The 17,613-nt window shown below is 42.9% G+C and overlaps 1 pseudogene; it reads right to left on the bottom strand.

Annotated features, from left to right (window-relative positions):
• Nucleotides 1-9,070: 9,070 nt before the first annotated feature.
• On the bottom strand, nt 9,071-17,379 carry LOC125532739 (annotated as a pseudogene).
• Between the last annotated feature and the right edge of the window lie 234 nt (nt 17,380-17,613).

Here is a 17,613-nt window from a genome sequence, read left to right as displayed (position 1 = left end):
CATAGCATGTCCTTGTTACTACTATTGATACCTTTACCTGCAATCCTAAATGCTTAGTATAGGTTGCTAGTTTATCATCAGTGGCCTTACACTCTTGTCCGTCTGCCATGCTATACTACTGGGCCGTGATCACTTCGGGAGGTGATCACGGGTACATATACTATATACTTTTACATTATCTGTGTTGATGACTCGGAGATGGGGGCTGAAGGGGTAGGTGGTTCCACCGAAGTAGTGGCGGGCCTGGGTTCCCGGCAGCCCCCAGATGGTTACTTTGTGGCAGAGCGACAGGGCAGGTTGTGACCACCTAGGTGAGAGGTGGGCCTGGTCCCTGGTCAGCGTCCATGGTTACTTTAAAATAACACGCTTAACGAGATATGGATATTTGATCTGAATCTGGCCACCGGCCTATACGCACTAACCAACTACGCGGGAATAGTTATGGGCACTCGACGTCATGGTATCAGCTGAAGCCTTCTTGATGTCAGCGACTGAGCGGCGCGCGCCGGATTGGACTGGAACGCCTGCTCTTATATTAGGGAGGCTAGGTCTGCTTACCGGCCTCGTACGCAACATGCAGGTATGCAATGGGTGATAGGCCCAGACCCCTACGCGCATAGGATTTAGACCGGCATGCTGACCTCTCTGTTGTGCCTAGGTAGGGCTGCGACGTGTTGATCTTCTGAGGCCGGGCATGACCCAAGAAAGTGTGTCCCGCCAAAGGGATCGAGCGTGTTGGGTAATGTGGTGCACCCCTGCAGGGAAGTTTATCTATTGAATAGCCGTGTCCCTCGGTAAAAGGACGACCCGGAGTTGTATTATGACCTTATGACAACTAGAACTGGGTACTTAATAAAACACACCCTTTCAAGTGCCAGATACAACCCGATGATCGCTCTCTCATAGGGCGACGAGGGGAGGATCGTCGGGTAGGATTATGCTATACGATGCTACTTGGTGAACTTACCATCTACTCTCTTCTATATATTTCAAGATGGAGGCTGCCAAAAGCGTAGTCTTCGTTAGGACTAGCTATCCCCCTCTTATTCTGGCATTTTGCAGTTCACTCCACAGATACTACCCATTTGATTGATAACAATGCATATGTAGTGTAGATCCTTTCTTGTGAGTACTTCGGATGAGTACTCACGGTTGCTTTCCTACTTCTTTTCCCCCCTTTTCCCGGTTACTGCGATCATATGATGGAGTCCAGGAGCCAGAGGATCCCGAGGATGATTCTACGTGGAGTTCGACTTCGAGGAGAATTTAGGATGTCCCGGGCAGGAGGCCTTGCCTTTTCGATCATTGTTGCTTTTGTGCTAGCCTTCTTAAGGCAGACTTGTTTAACTTATGTCCGTACTCAGATAGTATTACCTCCGCTGACTCTTGTGTATTCGAGCTTATGTATTTGAGCCCTCGAGGCCCCTGGCTTGTAATATAAAGCTTGTATTATTTTAATTTGTGTCTAGAGTTGTGTTGTGATATCTTCCCGTGAGTCTGTCATCTTGATCGTACACATTTGCGTGTATGATTAGTGTACAATCGAATCGAGGGCGTCATAGTTTGAGACAAGAAAAGCATAGATAGCTAAAGGGTGTTCTTAGGCATTATTGTCCATCCATTTGGCAAAAGAAAAGATCAAACAATCAAAGCAACAAATGGATGTCCTCGAATGAGAAAAACATGCACTCAACATGCTCACACAATAAGATGGGAAATGAAATATGTGGCAAAGCATGCACAAACACGCTTACATCTATCAAGAAATTGGCGATTACTAGGTCATGTATATATGAGTATACTGACCGAGGAGTCAAATGAGAACATTTGATCGTAGGTCATACTCATCGTTTAAGCACAAGTGGGTTTACCACTTTTACATAAAGCATTGTTGTGTTCACACCATTAGAGTTGCTTTAGCTCAATTCTTAGAGTAAAGTTCCCCCTAGATGTGTTATCCCCCTTAAGAGGGATGAACTAACCTTGGGTTTTGTCGAAGATGACTTCATGTAAGTGTTGAAGATGTAGATGCTCAATGTTGATGTAAATCATTTGGAGCAATCCATTCGAGTGAGTTGCACTTTCAATACCTACATGGGTTAGTCCCACAAGGAACATACAAGGATATCCATAGACATAGAGTGAAGTACACACAAGATGATTTCCATGAAAACATTAGGTTACCTTGTCCCTTGACTTATCAACAAGAGGGTTTGTGACTCCTTGAACTAGTGCAAGATGTGAAAGTTGATTGCACTTGTCCTTGCCAATGTGAATATGAGTGAAGTATGTTGGCGGAGTCACCCACAAGAACTTTCTAGTTCTTCTTCTTCAAGATCCACATCATCTTGATGGGAATCCTTGGAGTTGTAGTCATACTTGATGATGTAGAACTTGATGTAGTCTTGGGAACCCACTTGACCAAGGCCTTAGGAGCTTCTTCAAATGCATCAATCTCCTCTTGAAGCTTGTCCTTGCCTTTTAGCTTGTGGTCTTGTGGTGGAAGATCATCTTGAGCTTGTGTCCCCTTAAAGGAGGTAGGATCATACTTCTCTTGTTGAGGAACAAACTTTGTCTTGGGGTATTGATCTTCTTCCCACTCAACTCCATTGGCATTGAACTTTCATTCAAAACCAACACCTTGATTCTTTCGGTGCCTTCCTTGCTTGCGTACAATTTCCTCAAATTGATTACTCCTGGCAAGGCTCTTGTAAACACCTTTCTCTATAATTCCCTTCAATAAGCTATTTTCTTGCTCAAGTGTAACTTGGCTAAGAGAATCATTAGTGGAATCAAGAGAACTACTAGAAGTAACAACATTGGATTTAGCATGATTATTGTTACTACTAGAAGAAGAATTTTTCTTACTCTTGTTGCTAGATTTTACTTGTGGCATGTAAGCAGACAAGATTAAACGCTTGGCAATGTAAGAAGAACTTTTCTTACGAAGATCATCATTGATTGCTTTTAAGAACCCATGCTCTTGCTCTAGATTGAGCTTTTCAAAGCGTTGCTTCTCATGAGTCTTTAAAAGCTCTCAATGATCTTCTAAGGTAGTTTCATGAGCTAACTTAAGAGTGTTTAGTTCTTTAGTTAGACGCTCAATCTCCTTCTTATCATCGTCATTCATTTTATCTTGATTAGCATGATTAATAGCAAGTTCATCATAGTTTTCATCACTAGAGTTGTCAACAAGTAAATCATCATCACCTAGCAAATCATCTTCATCACTATTGAAATCAACATACTTGGGGTGTGATACCTTGGGGCCTTTAGCCATGAAGCATCTTCCAATTCCTTCATTTGGTGAGTCAAATATGTCATAGGAGTTGGTTGACACAATTATAGACCAGCAACACCTTCATCTTGAGTATATTCGGAGTCGGAGTGATAACTTCTCTCGGAGTTGTTGTCGGAGTCGGAACTGGATACCCACTCACCAACATGAGCTTGATGTCTTCGTTTTTTATAGCTCCTTGATGACTTGTCCTTCCTTTCTGAATCCTTGCTTCTACGAGAGGTTCTTCGTTCATAACGACCATACCTACTCCTTCTCTCTCTAGGAGATGATTCTTCTCTTCTTCTTCTCCTTTTAGGTGAGTCTTCTCTTCTTTTTTAGGGAGTGATACGTCTCCAACGTATCTATAATTTTTGATTGTTCCATCCTGTTATATTATCAATCTTGGATGTTTTATAATCATTTTATATCATTTTTTTGCACTAACCTATTGACATAGTGCCAAGTGCCAGTTGCTATTTTTTCCATGTTTTTTACATCGTAGAAAATCAATACCAAATGGAGTCTAAACATAATGAAACTTTATGGAGATTTTTTTTGGACTAGAAGGAACATAATGTGCCCTGGCTGCGCCTGGGGGTGCTTCGAGGAGAGCACAACCCACCAGGGCGCGCCAGGAGGCCTAGGCGTGCCCTGGTGGGTTGTGCCCACCTTGGGTGCCCCCTGGACCGCCTCTTTGCTCTATAAATACCCCAATATTCCCAAAACCCTAGGGGAGTCGACAAAATATTGATCCAGCCGCCGTAGAGTCTAGAACCACCAGATCCAATCTAGACACCATCTTGGATGGGGTTCACCACCTCCATTGGTGCCTCTCTGATGATGCGTGAGTAGTTCTTTGTAGACCATCGGGTCCGTAGTTAGTAGCTAGATGGCTTCCTCTCTCTCTCTTGATTCTCAATACAATGGTCTCTTGGAGATCCATATGATGTAACTCTTTTGCGGTGTGTTTGTTGGGATCGATGAACTTTGAGTTTATGATCAGATCTATTTTTTATATCCATGAAAGTATTTGAGTTTCTTTGATATCTTTTATGCATGATTGCTTATAGCCTCGTATTTCTTCCCCGATATTTGGGTTTTGTTTGGCAACTTGGTCTATTTATCTTGCAATGCGCTTACGGTGCTTGATCCCAGTGACAGAAGGGGAACCGACATGTATTTATCATTTCTACTAAGGATAAAACGACGGGGTCTATCTCTACATAGATAGATCTTGTCTACATCACGTCATCGTTCTTATTGCATTACCCCGTTTCTCCATGAACTTAATACTAAAAGTGCGTTAAGTAGACTAGAGGGGGGTGAATAGGCAATTTTTGTGAATTCTTCACTGAGGAATTTCAGGGTGAGGAAATTCCTAAGAGAAGAACTACTTGCAGCAGAATAAGTACTCAGATGCAAACATAACAGAACATAAGAATGGTCATCATGATGAAATGAAAACAAGCACAGAGTACAGAAAGCGTAAACTTTGGATAGACAGGATGAAGACAAACAGACTGAAGAAATTGAGCTAAGGAAATTGAGAAAGTCTTCAGTCAAAGTATTCAAACAGATATGAACAAGCACACACACTGTAATGAGGAAATGGAAGGGTTGACGAAATAGAACCAGTTAGCTCGGTGAAGACAATGATTTGGTAGACCAGTTCCAACACTTGTGACAATTGTACGTCTGGTTAGGGTGGCTAGGTATACAAACCTGAGGACACACATTCCCGGACACCCTGTCCTGAACACGCAGTCCAGGACACTTAGTCCTCACCGTATTCCCCTTGAGCTAAGGTCACACAGACCTCGCCCAATCACTCATGGTAAGTCTTCAGGTGACTTCCAGACCTTCACAAATTTGGTCACTCGGCGATCCACAATTTCCACTTGGATGCCCTAGACCATGAAGCCTAACCGTCTGGAAGATGCACAGTCTTCAATGGTAACAAGCGTCGGATCCACGCAGGATCAATCTCTTCAGTGATGCTCAATCACTTTGGGTTTGTAGGTGTTTGGGTTTGGGTTTTCCTCACTTAATGATTTTCGCTCAAAGTCCTCGGAGGATGGGATGCTCTCAAATGAAAAGTGTTAGTTTCTCTTGGAGCAGCCAACCAGCTAGTGGTTGTATGGGGCGGCTATTTATAGCCTATGGAGCAGCCCGACATGATAAGACATAAATGCCCTTCAATGATATGACCGTTAGGTGGGAAGATATTTTGGGACTGCTGGCGCATAGCACAGCAACGATCGGAAATTTGACTATCAAATTCCTTAGGGCTATCATGTTCCTCACTTGTAGGCAATCCGCACTGGAGAATTCCTAACTCCTCAGTGAGAACAAATTCCTTAGAGACCAAAAGAGCTTCGTCTCTGTCACTGAAGAAATTGACTAAACTGTATGAGATTTCCAATGGCTTCACTCGAAGGGATTGGTAGGTGTAGGATTTTGAGTTGAGCATCACTTGGAAACTTTTCCTTAGTATTTCCTCGATGCCCTTTAACAGTAGGGTGTTTCCTATGACTCATGAAATAGAAAAAGAAACTACGAAAACAAAAGTCTTCACGCTTCATATTCCTCGAATGAATACCAAGTCTTCATGGTCACACCAATTTCTTCACTTTCAAAGTCTTCAGAAAGTCTTCAGAAATCCAAAGTCTTTAGTCGAAGAACTTCATTTTTAGGGTCGACTTTCTCTGTAAATATCAAACTCCTCATAGACCTATAGACCTATGTACACTCACAAACACATCAGTCCCTTAACCTATAAGTCTTCAATACACCAAAATCACTAAGGGGCACTAGATGCACTTACAATCTCCCCCTTTTTGGTGATTAATGATAATATAGGTTAAGTTTTCAACGGGGATAAACATATGAAGTGTAAGTCCTGATATTGAGGAATTTGATTGCAAGATATAGAAGAACTCCCCCTGAAGATGTGCATAGTGAGGAATTTGCTTTTGGAGCAATGCACACTTGAAGAGTAGAATCATGGAGATCTCCCCCTATATCTTGTAATTCATACACGCATTTAACATATAATATGAAGAATTTGAAATGCATGATGAAATATGGTGACTGATGTAATTCAGCATGCGTGCATTAACATATATTTGGAATAAGCATGCAGAAGAACATAGCAAAAGTATCAGACCACCATCGGGTTTAAGTTTACAACTCGATCCAGCAAAGTCTTCAAAAGAACGAGAGTTGTAACTTAGCAAAAAAACGCCCATATAAAGAGACCCGCTTGAAGACTAACTCAAATTTCTCCCCCTTTGTCATTGAATGACCAAAAGGGATGAAAAGTGAGGACTAACGCCCCTGGAGAATATCATCACTAAGTCGATGAAGGAGCGCCAACATTCTTGGGGTCGGTTGTTGAGGTAGGGCCTGCCGCAGTGTCGTCCAAATCTTCATGCTCATCAGTCTCACGTGATGAAGAGTATGAGCTGGCTACCAAGGAAGGAACTTTGGTCTTCTTGAATTTCTTCGCTGGTGGTTGAGACCATTCAAAGTCTTTCTTGAAACCCATTTGCTTCAGATCTTCTTCACCATACAGATGTGACAAAACAGCCCAGGTGCGACCGAAGACCTCATGGAGGTAGTAATGGTTTTTCTTTACTTCATTGTGTGTAGCAGTCATGTTGTGTAGAAAAGAACCAAACTGACGCTTGACCCATTTGTGGTTGCGATCAACCTTCTGTTGAAGACTGAGGAGAAACTCACGATTAGTCATCACCCTTGGAGCTGTGCTTTGAGGATTTTGCTTCGAAGCATTTGCGGCAGAGTCATGAGTGGCAGAGTCATCATTGGTGGAGTAGGATGCAGATTCTCGGAACTGACCATCCAATGGTTGAATGCCTTCACCAATAATAGCAATAGCCTTGCCCTTTTCATCAGCTGAGGAAAATGTCCGCTTGAGAACTTCTATTGCGGGAAAGTAACTGACGTGATTCTGAAATTCAGCCTTGTAGTTGAGTGAAGACCTTGTTCTGAGGAATCTCATAATCCAAGGAGCATAAGGCTTCAACTCAAACGGAGAGAGTGCAACATTTGCCAGAGTCCTCATGAAGAAATCATGGTAGTTGATAGGAATGCCATGTCTGATATTGAATAGCAGATTCTTCATGACGCCAATGACTACTTCATCATTCGAGTCGTGGCCTTTTATTGGACTCAATGTCTTTGATAGAATGCGATAGATAGTTCTAGGCACAAACAGCAATTCCTTCATGAGGAATTTGGTCCTTGGGGCTTGACCGGGCTTCAGTGGCTTCATCAACACTTGCATGTAGTGAGCAGTAAGTTCAGGTTCATGGAGATACAACGTGCACCTTCAAGGGGAGGACTGACAGGCAGGGCATGAATCAATTCAGAGGTCGGTGCTTGGAAGTGAGTATTCTCTGTCATCCAGTCCAATACCCAAGAGTTCACATCAAAAGCATCTCCTATGATGTGCAGCATTGCATAGAGCTAAAGAGTTAGCTCTTCATTCCAATCAATAATATCAGTGCAAAAATTGAGCAGTCCAGCGTCATGAAGAACATTGAGGACTGGCGTGAAGCAAGGACATGTTTCCATGTCTACGTTAGGAATATGCTCATGGTCGAAGACTTTGTCTTTGTTGAAAAGCAGCGAAGAATAGAAGTTGGCTTGGCTGGCAGTCCAGAAACGCTTCCTTCTAAGACGAGCAGAGTCATATGGGTTGTAATCCGTGAAGAATACGTGCTCCTGGAAGAAGTCATCAGCCTTGAATTTTCGCTTCTTTGATAAAGGATCCTATGGCTTGGGCTGAGGAGTGCCGGTCAATTGCATCACAACCTCAGGAATCACAATCTCAGGATCCACAGGCTGAGGAATTTTAGTTTCTTCTTGAGTTGTATCCTGGGTCTTCAATTATTCAGTAGCAATTTCATCAGCACTAGTGGTTGGAATCTCTTCATTAATAGATAGAGTGGGGTGTGGTTCTTCAGATCCCATTTGAACTTCAGTAGTCACCGGGGACTGAGGAATTTGTTCCAGAGGAGTGAACAAAGGAGAATTGGGGTGCTGACTTTCCCAAAAGTCATCATTCATCACTGGCGTTGTGCACCCAATGTCCACATCCTCATCTTCTTCACTCATTTCTTCAACGCTGGCCTCTTCAGTAGTGAACTGAGGCATGGGCGATGAGACAACTGGGGTTGAAGGGATTGTATCCACTTCAATTTCTTCATCCAACTGCTCTGAAGAAGCAACAAAAGGAATATCTTCATCAGATCCGCTTGGGATCACATACTCTTCATCAAAAGGAATGAGTTCCTTTGATGGCATGCTTGAGACTGGAACAGCATCAATCGGATTCTCAAGAGAGCTGATCAATTTGTTCATCTTCTTTGGAGATGAACGTTCTGATGAAGTTGATGCTTTCCTTTTCTTCACAGCTGCACACTCTGCAGCCTTGGTCTTCTTCGCTTCTGATGTAGAAGGAAGAATTGGACTTGGTGTAGGTGTAGGAGGAGCAGAGGAAATTGGTTCAGTTTCTTCAGGCACAACTGATGCAGTTGCCCTGGCATGATCAGTTTCTTCATGCACAGCGGTTGAAGCTTCAACTGTCCTGACAGTTTCTCCAGGCGCAACACTAGTGGTTGCCCTGGCAATTTCATCAGTGGCTGGAATGCAGTCATCAGCCCTGGTACTAGCAGATTCATCAGCAGCCTGATTTTCATCAGCGGTGCTGGCATGTTCTTCTGTAAGCTGAGCAGATGCTTCAGCCTGAGGAATTTCTTGTTGCGATCAAATTGTAGTGAACTTCTCAGTCATCTTGACGAATCTGACCTTGGCTCCAAGCCAGTCAGCATAGTAGCGATCAAATTCGTCACTCAGATTCTTGATCTCTGATTGCATTGCTACAAGTTCTTTAGGTGAAACCTTCAAGAAGTTTTGCTTCAGAAAACGCTCTTTCTTGTACCACACTTTCTTCACCTTCCTGCCCTGTTCATATTTCCATTTCTCTTCATCAATGAAGGCAGTCAATGCATGACTTTGACCAGGAGTGAGGTTCATCTCAGGTAGAGGTGTGCTGGGTTCCTTGTGCCACAAGTCGATGAAGTCGAGGATCAACTTTTGATCCAGCATCAATGGCACATTACTGCCTTTGGCTTTAGTGGCCCTGTGGCGCCTGTCTCTGGTGATTTCAGCGAGTTCTTCATCATTAGCTTCGTCGTCATCGGAAGGTAATTGGAAGGCGACCTGCTTCTTGTGAGGACTTGGTCGAGAACCTCGTCCAACAGTGGCCTTTGTCTTCAGCAAGGTGGGGCCAGTTGAAGAATGCAGAGGAGTAGAAGAACTTGCAGAGGCTCCTGAGGCAATATAGATGTCTGTTGTCCTTTGGCACGAGGCGAGATGCGCAGGTGCTGAGGATTTGGACAGAGGAGCTGGTGCAACATGAGGAATTGACCCTGAGGGCTTCGCAGAACTTGGCCGTGAGGGCATTGCTAAGGAGCTTGGCCGTGAGGGCATTGAAGTTGAAGCACTGGGTTGTGAGCAGGTGTCTTTGGCATAGCCTTTTTAGGCTTGCTAGCAGAGGCCTCAGTAGTGGCAGCAGTAGAATCTTCATTAAATTTCTTCACTTCTTCTTTTGCCATTTTGGCCAGCTTAGCTTGATGCTTGGCCCATTCCTTAGGAAATTCCTCACCTCTTCTGATGCTAGAGGGATCAGCAACTTGGCCAGGTGCCAATGGTGGTATTGGGCATGGAGGGTGTACAGCGAATTTCTTCATGTACTTGGGTGTAACGTAGTGATATTCCCTCCATTCCCGTGCCCATCTCCTCTCTATCTTCTGTATGCGCACCTTGCACTGATTTTTGGTCTCCTTGCCATGTTTGGCCTCATTAGGAGTGCAATATTCATCATAGATATCCTCAGGGATTTCCAGCAATGTGTTGACTTCCAATTTCTTTCCTCCCTTCTGAGGTTTCTTGCCATCTACCATTTTCTTCAGCTGAGGGTTTTGAACTATTGAGTTCTCTGAAGAGGTATGCAACTTTTCTTCGAGGAACGCTGCAAATGAGGTAAGTTGATGAGAACCTAGTGATTCAGCAGCGGACATGTGTACCTGTGAACAGAGTATAGGTGCGAAGAATTTGGAGAGGTCATGTGCGTTCTCAGAAGTATTTGCAAAAAGAAAAAGTTAGAGAAATTTGACCAGATGCGTCTTGAGGAATTTCACTAAGTGTTCTTTGACTTAGGTTCCAGAGTTGTACAGATTTGAAAATCCACACAATTGAGGAATCTTGAAGAAAAAATGTTTCTTAGGGAAACAGATCAAGAATAGATGATATGTGAGGTGTCTAGTGTGTGAAGATTTGAAGAATAAACACCTTTTGAAGATTTTGTAGAAAACATCAGAATCAACAAGGGAAGTAAAAGTAACTTTTAATTACCCTTGATGAAGAACAAGACGAACTGTGAAGAGTAGATTTAGAAGCTCGTCAGTTCGGATCTTCCACGCCCTAACTTGGCAGAGGAAGACAGCTACGGCGGCGGCAGAGTGAAGAAATCCGTAGCCGGAAAGAGTACGACGACGACGAGGTCGAGGCAATGAAGCTCTTCCTAACCGGCGACGATGGAATTAGTGGCGACGCTAGGGTTTGAGAGCTCGAGCGGAGGAGTGAGGTCGATCAGAGTAAAAACGAAGTGAGGAAGGGAGGGGGGTATTTATAGCCGAAGTGAAAAACTGCTCGCCTGAGGAAATTGGACGAACATGCCCTTGACCCTTTTCATTCGCATGACATCTGTCACCCACGTACTGAGAGGTGGCGATCGTGCGTGATCGTGGGTGAATAGGATAATATATCATGGAAAGTGGAACGGTTTGAGCAACAAAAGCCGAAAATTCAGATAAGATAAGTTTAAAGTTTCATTCGCAAATTCTTCAGGTGACAAGGACACACTGAAGATTTTGAGAAAGTTTCAAATAGAACACACATGAAGAATTTGTGAATAGACTGTGTTCAGTTTAGCATAGAGGGGGAAGGGTCTGATCACATTCACTTAGCAAAAAAAGCAACTTGAAGAAATAGCAATAAGTGAATGTTGTAGAGGACATAAACTCATATATACTCATATATATATATATATATTGCGAAAGAAGAACAACAACGGAAAGAGTGAAGACATTGCAAAGTTGAAGAAAAGGAACAACTGAGGAAATTCAAAAATGAGGAAAAACTCAAATTGAAGATTTTCAACTTTTGGTGGTGGCGTGACCCACCGTATAAGAATGATGATTTCAGACACCGCGTACAATTGTAGTAGGGTTCTGGGAATCAAATTCTTCATTAATTTCTTCACACTTAGAGTGTTAGTCTTCATTGATTGAAGAAAAATGTTTCTTCACGTGTTGCACATCTAAGTCATCAATTTTGCATAAGTGTTAGGATGTGTGTCCTTTTCAAAGGACATTCGAAGATTCTAGGATATTTAGCTTATACCTCAACTTGCTAAATCTCTTCTCATCCAAGGGCTTTGTGAAGATATCGGCAAGCGGTTCTTCAGTTTTCACATGCTCAATAGAGATATCGCCCTTCAACACATGATCACAAAGAAAATGATGACGGATCTGAATGTGCTTTGTCTTCGAGTGCTGAATAGGGTTATGAGCAATCTTGATGGCACTCTCATTGTCAACGTAGAGAGGCACATTCTTCAAGTTGACACCATAGTCCTTGAGGGTTTGCTTCATCCATAGCAATTGAGCACAGCAAGAACCAGCAGCAATGTACTCAGCTTGAGCAGTAGACAGTGATACGCAATTCTGTTTCTTCGAGGACCAACAGACCAAGGATCGTCCGAGGAAATGGCATGTGCCTGATGTTGACTCGCAGTCCACATGATCACCAACATAGGCAGAGTCTGAATATCCAATGAGATCAAAATCCGAGCCCTTGGGATACCATAATCCAAGTTTTAGTGTGTGAGCTAGATATCGAAGAATATGCCTCACAGCCTTATGGTGTGATTCCTTCGGTGTAGCTTGAAATCGGGCACATATGCAAACACTAAGCATAATATCTGGCCTAGATGCACATAAATACAATAAATAAACAATCATGGTGCGGTATACCTTTTGATCGAAGTCAATACCATTTTCATCAGTGCATAGATGGCCATTTGTGGGCATAGGGATTTTGACTCCTTTGCAATCTTGCATGCCAAATTTTCTCAGTACATCCTTGAGGTATTTCTCCTGAGATATGAATATGCCATTGCGCTATTGACGAATCTGAAGACCTAAGAAGAATTTCAATTCTCCCATCATAGACATTTGATATTCTTCACTCATCATATAGGCAAATTCATCACTGTAACATTGGTTAGTACATCCGAAAATGATATCATCAACATATATTTGGCACACAAACAATTCACCATCATAAGATTTAGTGAAAAGAGTTGGGTCAAGTGAACCGGGTTTGAAGCCTTTCTTCATGAGGAATTCCTTCAAAGTATCATACCACGCCCGAGGGGCCTTCTTGAGGCCATAGAGGGCCTTATTGCGTCTGAAAACTTTGTCAGGATGCTGTGCATCTTCAAATCCTGGGGGTTGAGCAACATATACTTCTTCCTCAAGCTTACCATTGAGGAATGCAGTTTTCACATCCATTTGATATAATATGATATCATGATGGTTAGCATAAGCAAGTAATATGCGAATAGCATCAAGTCTAGCAACAGGTGCAAAAGTTTCATCGAAATCAATTCCTTCAACCTGTGTGTAGCCTTGAGCTACAAGTCGTGCCTTATTCCTCACCACAAGGTCATTTTCATCTTGCTTGTTGCGGTAGATCCACTTTGTGCCAATGATATTGTGCTTGCGAGGATCTGGACATTTGACCAGTTCCCAGACATTGTTGAGCTCGAATTGATGTAATTCCTCTTGCATAGCTTGAATCCACTCAGGCTCCAGAAATGCTTCATCTACCTTAGTGGGCTCTATGATAGAGACGAAAGCAAAGTGCCCACAAAAGTTAGAAAAATGTGAAGCTCTTGAGCGTGTGAGAGGACCTGGAATGTTGATGTCGCTGATGATTTTCTCAACTTGCACTTCATTTGCAACGCGAGGATGAGCTGGTTATCGTTGAGGAAGTTGATCAACATTTTCTTCAGCACCATTTTCCTCAGGTGCATCAGCAAGACGTTCTTCATGTTCTAGAATGACTTCTTCAGCAGATTCTTCAGTAGGAATGACATCCTTAGTAGCCTTGAACTTAATAGATCCTCATGAGGTATTTCATCTATCACAGGAGGTAGGTGCTCTCTTTGCGAGCCATTAGTCTCATCGAAGTGCACATCTACAGTTTCAACAACCTTGTGGTGATAGGTGTTGAAGACTCTATAGGTGTGTGAGACCTTACCATAACCAAGCATAAAACCTTCATGTGCTTTCGATGCAAATTTAGAACTGTGATGATGATCTCTAATCCAGCATTTAGCACCGAAGACTTTGAAATTACTCACATTGGGTTTCTTGTCAGTGATGGGTTCATATGCAGTCTTCTTGAAGAATTTGTGAAGATATACCCTGTTGATGATGTGGCACACAGTATCAATTGGCTCAGGCCAGAAGCGAGGAGGCGTCTTGTACTCATCAAGCATAGTGCGGGCCATCACAACAAGAGTCCTGTTCTTGCGCTCCATGATGCCATTTTGCTGAGGAGTATAAGGAGCAGATAACTCATGAGTAATACCAAGTTCATCAATATAGTCATCAAGACCATTATTCTTGAACTCATTTCCATTATCACTTCTGATGTGCTTGATCTTCACACCAAAGTTGGTTGAAGCCCTCGAGGAAAATCGTTTGAAGACTTCCTACACTTCAGTTTTGTAAGTGATGATATGCACCCATGTATGTCGAGAATAATCATCAACAATGACAAAGCCATATAAAGATGTAGCATTAGTAAATGTGGCATAGTGAGTAGGTCCAAAGAGATCCATGTGAAGAAATTCAAATGGATGAGTGGTAGTCATGATGGTCTTCGGTGGATGCCTAGCCTTGATAATCTTTCCGGCTTCACAAGCTCCACACAAATGGTCCTTGAGGAATTTGACACCCTCGATGCCAATGACATGCTTCTTTGCGAGCGTGTGCAAGTTCCTCATCCCAGCATGACCAAGTCGTCAATGCCATAGCCATCCTTCTGAAGCTTTTGCAAGTAGACATGTAGCAGGTTGTGGTCCTATAGAGAAATCAACAATATACAAATATCCTCTCCTAAAGCCTTCGAAGACTTTTGTTGGGGATATTACTACCAGATATGACCCGCCCAGGAGGGGCCGGGTCAACCACAATGGCGGTTCACCTATATGAAGCCCAAGAGTATACAAGATGGCGGTTCACAGTTAGGCTTATAAGAGGCCCAAGCCCAGAGGCGGCTTAAGGCCCGTAATTATAAACCGCCATGTATGAATAGACTTGTAATGTAAGGCATGTAAGATACATCACCGAGCCGGACACATTGAATGAGCCGGCTGGGACTCTGTAGGCCGTGGGGCATCAACCCGGGTATATAAGGCGACGACCCGGAAGTGGCTTAGGGAAAGAAAACAACAGATCGAGAGCCAGGTTAAGCGTATTTGCTCCCTGGTCATTGAAACCCTAGCAATGCCACCTCCAACTGGATTAGGCTTTTACCTTCACCGTAAGGGGCCGAATCAGTATAAACTCCTCATGTCCTTTGTCTTGATTAACCCCTCTAAGCTAATCTCGCTGCGATGGCTCCACGACTAAGTCCTCACACTAGGACATCTTCCGTGATAATTCCATGACAACTTTGGAATTTTCAGCTTCCATGATCACAACACAATGATACTTGCCAAAGACAATGACCATATCAAGATCACAAAGCATTGAGACAAACATGAGGTTGAACCCTTAGGACTCGACAAGCATGACTTTGTCCAAGTGTCGATCCTTTGAGATTGCAACCTTACCTAGACCCAATACCTTGCTTTTGCCTTTGTCAGCGTAGGTGATATGCTTCAGATGTGATGGAGATAAGGCAGAGTCCATCAATAAGCTCCTGTCACCAGTCATGTGATTTCTGCATCCACTATCGAGGACCCACTCAGTGGCTTTGGGTTGATCATCCAGCAGATGAATTAGTGCAACTTACAAACTCATATACTTCATCACTGAAGAATATGATATCAATTTCATCAGACCAATTTCATCAAGAAATAGAACAGATAAAGCAGTATGAGGACGTGAGAAATGAAAATTCATTTCTTCATGATTAGCTTGCGTCCTTTCAAGCATATTCAGGTCTCCGGCAAGTTCTTCAGATGTTTAAGTTCGTCTGGAGACCTGACCCTGCATAAGAGATTGGTTCTTTTTCTTCACCACCCACATCTGAAGGGGTGGCAAAGAGTTCATCATTCTACGAGCTCCATAAGAGAAAGGTGGCATAGATGCCAATGCACTTCGTTTCACATAAGAGGGGTTAGGGTAAGCATAAGAGTAAGAAGAGAAATTCTTCAAGGATTTATGAACATAATGATTTGAAGAATAATGCACATATCCATAATCCTTAGATCTTCCCTGCGAAATAGAAGGGTTAGCACGATGATGTTCATATGAGGACTTTGATCCTTTTGAGGTTTTTGATCCACGTGAGGAATTTGGTCCGTATGAGGACTTGGATCCATATGACGAGTTTGATCTAGAGTTCCTATTCTTCACAGGTGGTGTCATGATGACATTCACCTGAAGACTTTTAAGGCACCTTTTGGGAACCCAGATTTTCTTCATAGGGGGACCGTTCCTGCAGTTAGTGCCAACATATCTAGCAAATACTTCACCATCCTAATTTTTGAATAGTTTGTAATTGGAGTCAAATGATTCATCAGAAGAATATGAAGATTCACAAGTAAAGCCAGATAAAGTAGATGGATCCACTGAAGGTCCCTTTGCAGCAACCCATGAGGTTTTGGGATACTGCTTAGGTTTCCAGTAGGTCCCATCAGCATTGAGTTTCCTCTCAAAGGCAATACCCTCTTTCATAGGGTTCCTGTTGAGGATCTTCTTCTTAGGCACATCACAAAGAGCCTGATGCCCTTTAAGGCTTTTGTACATGCCTATCACATACAATTCCTTCAGCCCTGCATGGTTAGTGATACTAGCAGCATCCTCAGGTGAGGAATTAGTGATTGCAGAGACAGTTGAAGAATTTGCGGCAATAGAAGCATTTGAACATTCAGGTGAAGAATTAGCAGTTTCACGTTCAATGCATTTCAAACATGGAGGAACAAATTCTTCCTGAGCAGCGCTGATTCGTTGAGCAAGTAATGAATCGTGCTCCTTTTGAAGATCTTCATAACTCACTCTTAACTGTTCAAGATCTTGCCTTCTTTGAAGAAATTCATAAGAAAGCTTCTCATGATCAGATAGGAGAGTGTTATGATGACTCTGAAGGTTATCAAACTTGGAATGGAGTCCCTAAAGACTATCAGCCAAAGCTTTAGAACGATCCATTTCTTCACCCAACATATCATCACTCTCATCTAGCATGTTTTGAACTTTTTTCAAAGCTCTTTGTTGTTTAGTGGCAAGGGAAGCAAGTTTGACATAACTGGGTCCAAATTCATCACCAGATTCATCATCAATTGACTCTGATAAGTAGCATTTAGTTACCTTGGCACCTTTTGCCATAAGGCATGGTGCAGAGGATGATGATTCTGGATTGAAAGGCATAGCCTTGCGTGATTCCATGAAGTCCTCAAACCAGGGTTCATGGTGAGATCGATGGCCTTCATAGACCTCAGAGAGTCGGTCCCAAATGAGCTTCGCATGGCAGAGATGCATAACATTCCTAAACTGATTTTGTGATAGGCCGAAGCAGATGATGTCCTTCGCCATGAGGTTGAGTAGTGTGTACTTGCGAAAATAATCAGCCTCCGCCATCTTGCATAGGTCAGTAAGACCAATCTCGGTGATGGTCCAAAGTTCACTACTCATCGCCATGAGGCGCTTTTTCATCATGGCCTTCCACTTGAGATAATCACGACCGTCAAAGATGGGGCATGTCACAGTCTTCATTCCTGCAGTCGACATAACTAAAACTCCAGGCGGTTAAACCAAAAGCACATAGAACAAGGGAGTACCTTGCTCTGATACCAATTAAAAGTTTGTTAAGTCGACTAGAGGGGGTGAATAGGCGATTTTTATGAATTCTTCACTGAGGAATTTCAGTGTGAGGAAATTCCTAAGAGAAGAACTACTTGCAGCGCAATAAGTACTCAGATGCAAACATAACAGAACATAAGCATGGTC

Source organism: Triticum urartu, chromosome 1 (genome assembly GCF_003073215.2).
Source record: "Triticum urartu cultivar G1812 chromosome 1, Tu2.1, whole genome shotgun sequence".
Classification (NCBI taxonomy): Eukaryota; Viridiplantae; Streptophyta; class Magnoliopsida; order Poales; family Poaceae; genus Triticum; species Triticum urartu.
The sequence above is the reverse complement of the archived record's forward strand: the minus strand, read 5'-3'. Positions and strand labels throughout refer to the sequence as shown.